Raw genomic sequence first — 7,398 nt, forward strand, 5'->3', positions numbered from 1 at the left:
AAGGGTACGGTTGATCCTCCTTGGTTAGTGCCCTGAAAGATTGGGCCAAGTACTACTGCCAAACCCTTATGTATATTGCAATCTGTAGCACATGACACTCCTTCAGACCACAGTTCCCTTAACTCTCTCTAGATCACGCATCATCTTTGCCAGATCAGATCTAGCAGGTTGGGTTCTATCGCAGCCGCAACAACCAGTTACGCCATTCAGATCTATCAAATCCACCATTCATATCTATCAAATCCACCAATCAGATCCATTAGATCTGCCATTCAAATCTAGCAGTTTGGGTTCTGTAGCAGTCGCAACAATCAAATCTGCCATTCAGATCTAGCAGCAGGGGTTCGATCACTACCACATTCCTACTCATACTCTACAGTTGAGGGTTTTGCCGATAGATTTGACTATTTGTGTGGCTCCTATACCTGGGCGTGATTCTCGCAGGACATTGGGCAGAATTAACTTTTCTGGGAATCGGCTATTGCAGTATTCCTAAGCGAGGAGTAAAACTCCTTTCGGAGTAAAAAAAAAAAAAAAGAGATCCTAAGCGAGGAGTAAAAATCCTTTCAGAGTAAAAAAAATAAAAAAGAGACCCTCCCGGGATGCTTATAGGAGACTTAGCCCATAAGAATCAGGTCGACGGGCTGAGCAAGGTGGTACCATTCACTTGTCAGCGTCAAAATTTCGGGTGGTCCCAAATTTTTTTTCACAGTAACGACAAGTGCACTAGATCTATGCATGGTACAAACCAAAGCTCAAGCTATGGCCAATGAGAAGATAGACACCCTTGAACAAAAGTTGGAGGCATTAACAAAGCAGATCCAGACCTTAAATGACACAATCACAAAGGGAAAATCGGGGGAACAATCGGAGGCATATGATTTTAATGAAAACCTTGAGGGCGAGTCTAGCCATTCTCTTCACTTCTATGGAAACCACCAACAGTCCCAACCTTGAAAACCCAAGCTGGACATGTATAAATTTGATGGCTCTCATCCGACCATATGTCTAGCACAAATGGAGCAATATTTCACATTGAATCACATCAGAAATGATGTGACTAAGCTAAGTGTGGGAAGCCTGTACTTGGACCAAGAAAGATGGCAATGGTGGTGGTGGCATCAATGCTGCTATGCAAGGCTAATGACTTGGTAGATATTCTCAAAATCCCTTTCTGATCGCTTTGACCATGAATCTAACTTTTTGACTCATCTTACTAAGCTCTGACAGACAAGAACAATTCAAGAATATATTAAAGCCTTTGAAGCATTAACCGTCCACACAGGAGGTCTAGCAGATGAATTCTACTTGGAATCTTTTATCAGTGGTCTCAAAGGCGCCATACAAGCCCACGTTCGACTGCAACACCTAGTCTCATGAATGGCAGCTTACAAGATAGCGCGTGAAGTAGAACGTGCGTTAGCGGCCCAGTCAACTCATCCAAATTTCATAGCCAAGGGATGCCCCACCTAGGCTCCGAGCACTACCCAAACACTTAAGGTTCAAAAGGTGTCACCAGCGGAAATGGTGGAAAGAAGAAAGTAAGGATTGTGTTACTACTATGATGAGAAATACTCCCTGGGGCATAAATGCAAGGAACCCAAATTCTTTCAAATTAATGCTACTGATCACAGTTCATCTGAGGAAGCCCCACCATTTGAGGGACCAGAGGAGGAAGATGAGGACAACCAACCGGACAATGAGCTCCCAGCTACACCTAAAGAACCAGTTATCTTGCTTCATGCTTTGGCAGGAATTTCTTCTCCCCAAACTCTCAAAATCAGAGGTTTTATTAAGCATCGCCCTATAGTAGTCTTGATTGATAATGGAAGTACGCATAACTTTATCCATCAAAGAGTCGTTGAAGCAGTGCATTGTTTTATTAGAGCAGTCTCTAATTTCCAGGTCTAGATTGCTAATGGGGGGACAATGAAATGTGAAGGCCGCCGTGAAAATGTCAAACTTCAAATGGGGGATTATCACCTAAAGACCCACATGTTTGCCATCAACATGGCTGGGTGTGACATTGTCTTGGGTGTTGAATGGCTCCGCACACTCGAACCAATCAAAATGGATTTTTAGGAGTTATATATGAGCTTTAAGCAGAATAACCACACACATACCCTTCGTAGACTCCAGGCAGGTGCTCCTTCTATCATCAGCTCGCATAGGATGGAAAAATTGTTTAAAAAGGGCCACCATGGAGTTATAACCCAATTTAATGCCATCTAGGCCTTCAAACCCACTTCTCTTCATATTCATCTTGAGATGAAACAGGTCTTAAACAATCATCTACAAGTCTTTGACAAGCCTCATGAGCTTCCACCCTCAAGAGGGGAACATGATCATAGCATTACCTTGGTCCCAGGGGCACAACCACCAAATGTGCACCCATATAGATATCCTTTCACCCAAAAGAATGAAATTGAAAAAATCATCAAGGAACTCCTGGAAGCTGGTGTCATTCATCCTAGCATTAGTCCTTATTCATTGCCTGTGGTCAAGGTGCTCAAGAAAGATGGGGAATGACGTATGTGTCTAGACTTCAGGGCCCTCAACAAGCTGATGGTCAAAGATAAATTTCCCATCCCGGTTGTTGATGATTTGTTGGATAAACTAAATGGGGCTCAATTCTTTACTAAGCTCGACCTTCGCTCGGGCTATCACTAAATTCGCATGAAAGAAGTAGACATTCCAAAGATTTCTTTCCGAACTCATGAAGGCCATTATGAATTCCTGGTCATGCCATTTGGTCTCTGTAATGCCCCATCCACTTTTAAGAGCCTCATGAATCACCTGCTCAAACCATATCTCAGAAAATTTGTCCTTGATTTCTTTGATGACATCCTCATCTACAGCCTCACCTGGGAAAAACATCTTCAGCATGTAGATCTACTCTTGCAACTGCTCCGGAAGCATAAATTATTTGTCAAATTGTCGAAGTGCTCTTTTGGCATGGAAGAAGTTGAGTATTTGGGCCACATTGTGGGGCGTGAAGGTGTCAGGGTGGATCCCAAAAAGATCCAGGCAATGCAGGATTGGCCTCAACCAAAGACCTTGAAGAGTTTGAGAGGATTTTTGGGTCTCACCGGCTACTATCACAAATTTGTCCGCAATTATGGTCGCATTGCTAGACCCCTCACTCACCTTCTCAAGAAAAAATCATTCCTCTAGAATGATGAAGCTCAACACGCATTTATAGCTCTCAAACATGCCATGTGTTCCACTCCTGTATTGGCACTACCTGACTTCACCAAATTTTTTGTGATTGAATGTGATGCTTCAGGTATGGGTATTGGGGCTGTCTTAATGCAGGAAGGTCGACCCTTGGCCTTCACTAGCCAACAACTAAGTGGGAAAAATCTGGGACAATCTACCTATGAGAAGGATATGATGGCCATCTTACATGCAGTGGATACCTGGTGACCATACTTATTGGGGCGGCGTTTCCAAATCTGCACAGGCCATCAAAGCCTTAAATATTTTTAGGAGTAACGCCTTTCCTTGCCACAACAAAATAAATGGCTAGCCAAAATGTTGGGATATGATTATGAGATAATTTACAAGAAAGGGTGCCAAAATGTCATAGCAGATGCTTTATCACGCCAATTTGAGGAGGAAAGCACCTTGCTAGCAATCTCTCTTTCCATTCTAGAGTGGATTGAAGAGGCTCGCAAGGAATGGTTTTCACATCCTTTGCTCTCCGAACTCATTAATAAATTGTAGGTAGATCCAAATTCCACAGTGGGCTACTCTTGGTAGGATGAGATTCTTCGCTACAAGGACAAAGTAGTGATATCACCAACATCCACCCTCAAAAGTTGCATTTTGGTAGAGTTGCACTCATCTCCCACTGCAGGCCATTCAGGCTTTCAGAAGACTTATGCTTGCACTCGATGTTCATTCTTTTGGACAGGCATGAAAAAGGACATTCTTACTTTTGTAGCTGAGTGTGATGTGTGTTAGTGCCACAAAGGAGAAACAATCAAATCCCTAGGCACATTACAGCCATTTCCCATCCCTGCCTCAATTTGGACAAAGGTTTCTATGGATTTCATTACTGGTCTTCCGAAGTCAAGCAGCGAGTCAGTCATCATGATGGTTGTGGACAAAATTTCTAAGTATGCTCGTTTTTGCGCCCTACCCCACCCTTTTACATTAGCTTTGGTGGCTCAATCGTTCATGGACCAGATCTTCAAATTGCATGGCATGCCCACTTCCATTGTGTCTGATCGTGACCCGATCTTCACCAGTAACTTTTGGTAGGAAATCTTCAGGCTACAAGGTACCCAACTACAACTCAGTACTTCCTATCATCCCCAAACTGATGGTCAAACTGAAGTAGTCAACAAATTTCTGGAGACCTACCTCAAGTGTTTCACTTCAGAAAAGCAACATCTATGGGTACAGTGGTTACCTCTAGCAGAATGGTGGTATAATACTAACTATCATGCCACCACCAAAATGACTCCATATGAAGCTGTTTATGGTCAACTCCCTCCTTCACCTACTTCTTATATCCAGGGATGCTCGAAGGCACAAATAGTGGATCAACTCCTACAAAACCGTGCAACCATGGTGGTCCACCTCAAAGAAAATCTCCATCAAGCTCAAAATCGCATGAAGCAACAAGCAGACCAACATCGTTTTGAGCGCAAATTTCAAGAAGGGAATCAGGTATTCTTGAGGCTGCAACCATATAAGCAAACATCACTCAAAGATAAGGGTTGTCAGAAATTATCTCCAAAATTCTACGGACCGTATCAAATACTTCAGCGCATCGGAGAAGTAGCCTACAAGCTAGCCTTGCCACCCACTGCAAAAATCCATCCTGTCTTCCATGTCTCATGCCTCAAGAAAGTGGTTGGGAACCATTGCAGAATTCAAACCAGTCTATTGGAATTGGATGAAGAAGGTTCAATCTGGCTCCAACCTGAACAGGTTCTTGACACGCGAGAACGGCACCTGTGCGGCCGCACGATCAAGGAAGTCCTCGTCAAGTGGAAAGACACCTCTCCAGAAGATGCGACCTGGGAACCAACCACTGTTCTTTAGCAGTTTCCGTAGCTTCAGCCTTGAGGACAAGCTATTTTTATGGGGGAGGGCATGTTAGGGTCCAACCCTAACCCCCTTATTTATGTAATAGGGCCGAGTCATAGTTATAGTTAGTTAAAGAGTCAATAAAGCCCATATTAATAATTGTAAGTGGTTGACCCGCATTTAAAGAAGGGACCACAATTAGTTGCAAATGGGCCTTGGTATTAGATAGATGGTATTAATAAGAACCATGGTACTGACCCATGGTATTGCATGTATGAATCCTATATAAAGGATAGAGACTCCCCTTGAGGAGCATTGTGTCTTATTTTGTAATTGAGCCTAGCTCTATTGGAGGTTTCCCCCTCGAAGAGGCAAGTGAACATTGCTTTCCTTTTTGAATAATAAAATACATGCTGTTATTTCTTATTGTTCTGTGTTCTGGGTATATTTCTTCGCATATTTGGTATTCTTGGATCTTCTCGCAGGTCAAGAGCATAACATCATCAACATATAAGTAAACAATCAAAATCTGTCCATGCTCATTTACCTTTGTGTACAAGGTAGGCTCAATGTTGCTTCTGCAAAATCCATTCTTAATCATGTGGGTGTCGATTTTGCTATACCAATCTCTAGGTGCTTGCTTTAGTCCATAGAGCGCTTTCTTCAACCTATAAACTTTTTCTTCGTTACTTTCAACTTCATATCCTGGAGGCTGCTGCACATAATTTTTTCTTCTAGAATTCCATTCAAGAAGGCTGATTTCACATCCATTTGATATACTTTCCACTTGTTCTGAGCTGCTGTGGCTAGAACTTCTCTTACAGTATCCAATCTGGCTACCGGAGTAAACATTTCTCCAAAGTCTATTCCCGGTTGCTACGAGAATCCTTTTGCTACAAGTCTTGCTTTAAATCTGTCAATTTCACCTTTCTCATTCAACTTTGTCTTGTACACCCACTTCACACCAATGAGATTTTTGTCCTTTGGTAAATCAACCAAATCCCATGTGTCATTCTTTTCAATAGCTTCAATTTCTTCATCCATGGCTTGCACCCAATTTTCATCTTTGATTTCTTCTTCAAACGAAGAATATTGGAATGACAACAATGCAAAATTTGAACTAACATCCAAATCATCATAAATATCTTTCAAACTTCTCATCTTTCTCTTACCATTGCTTGATTCATCACCTGATTGATTGTTGGGAGAATCTTGATCTGTTGATCTGCTTGAGGATCCATGCTGCTCTGAAAATCTTGGAGTCCTTGTTGGTGTGTCTCTGTTTGGTGTCTTCACCTGTGATTCTTGCTGCTCCTTTTCTGCTACATCATCTTCTTCCATCAGTGGCACTTGTGCATCAACTGTTTTGTCTACAGTTCCATTCCATGACTCTTGTTCCTTGAACACAACATCTCTACTAATTATGGTCTTCTTTGTGACAAGGTTATACAATTTGTAAGCTTTTGATTGCTCACTATAACCAATGAATATGCATTTTTCACTTTTATCATCCAATTTTCCTCTTCACTCCTTAGGCACATGTGCATAAGCTACACATCCAAATACTCTGAGATGAGATACGCTGCAATACATACCTGACCATGCTTGTTTTGGTACTCTGTTCATCACACTCTTTGTAGGAGATCTGTTGATCACATAAATAACACATGCAACTGCTTCTGCCCAATACTCATTAGACAAGTTTCTGCCTTTCAACATGCTTCTTACCATGTTCATAATTGTCCTGTTCTTTCTCTCTGCTACACCATTCTGCTGCGGTGTGTACTTGGTTGTAAACTGTCTTCTAATCCCATGTTGTTTGCAGTAATCATGGAATGCCTTTGAGTCATATTCTCCACCACGATCTGACCTCAATACCTTGATCTGTCGATCACTTTGGTTCTCTGCTAAGGCTTTGAATTCTTTGAACTTTGCAAAAGTTTCAGACTTCTACTTCAAAAAGTAAACCCAAGTATTTCTGCTATAGTCATCAATGAAAGTGAGGAAGGAGCAACTTCCATTAATCGACTGTGTCCTCATAGGTCCACACAAGTCTTATGCACTAGCTCAAGAGGTTGCTTTGCTCTGTATGCAACTCCCTTTGGAAAAACTTTCACGGTGTTGTTTTCCCAAGATGCAACACTCACAAGTACTAGCAGGCTCTTTGATGGGAGGTAATCCTATGACCATCTATTTCTGCTGCAACAATCTTAAACCAGAAAAGTGCAAGTGTCCAAATCAAAAGTGCCATAACCAATAATCATCAGAACATGCAACTGTAAAAGAACTCACCTGACCACTGTAATTCAAAATGAGAGGAAAGAGTATGTTCCTCGTCATCTGCACCTTTTCTATTAG

Source organism: Pinus tabuliformis, chromosome 9, assembly GCF_031772625.1.
Source record: "Pinus tabuliformis cultivar Carrire ecotype Pingquan chromosome 9, CPIR1, whole genome shotgun sequence".
In the NCBI taxonomy this organism is placed as follows: Eukaryota; Viridiplantae; Streptophyta; class Pinopsida; order Pinales; family Pinaceae; genus Pinus; species Pinus tabuliformis.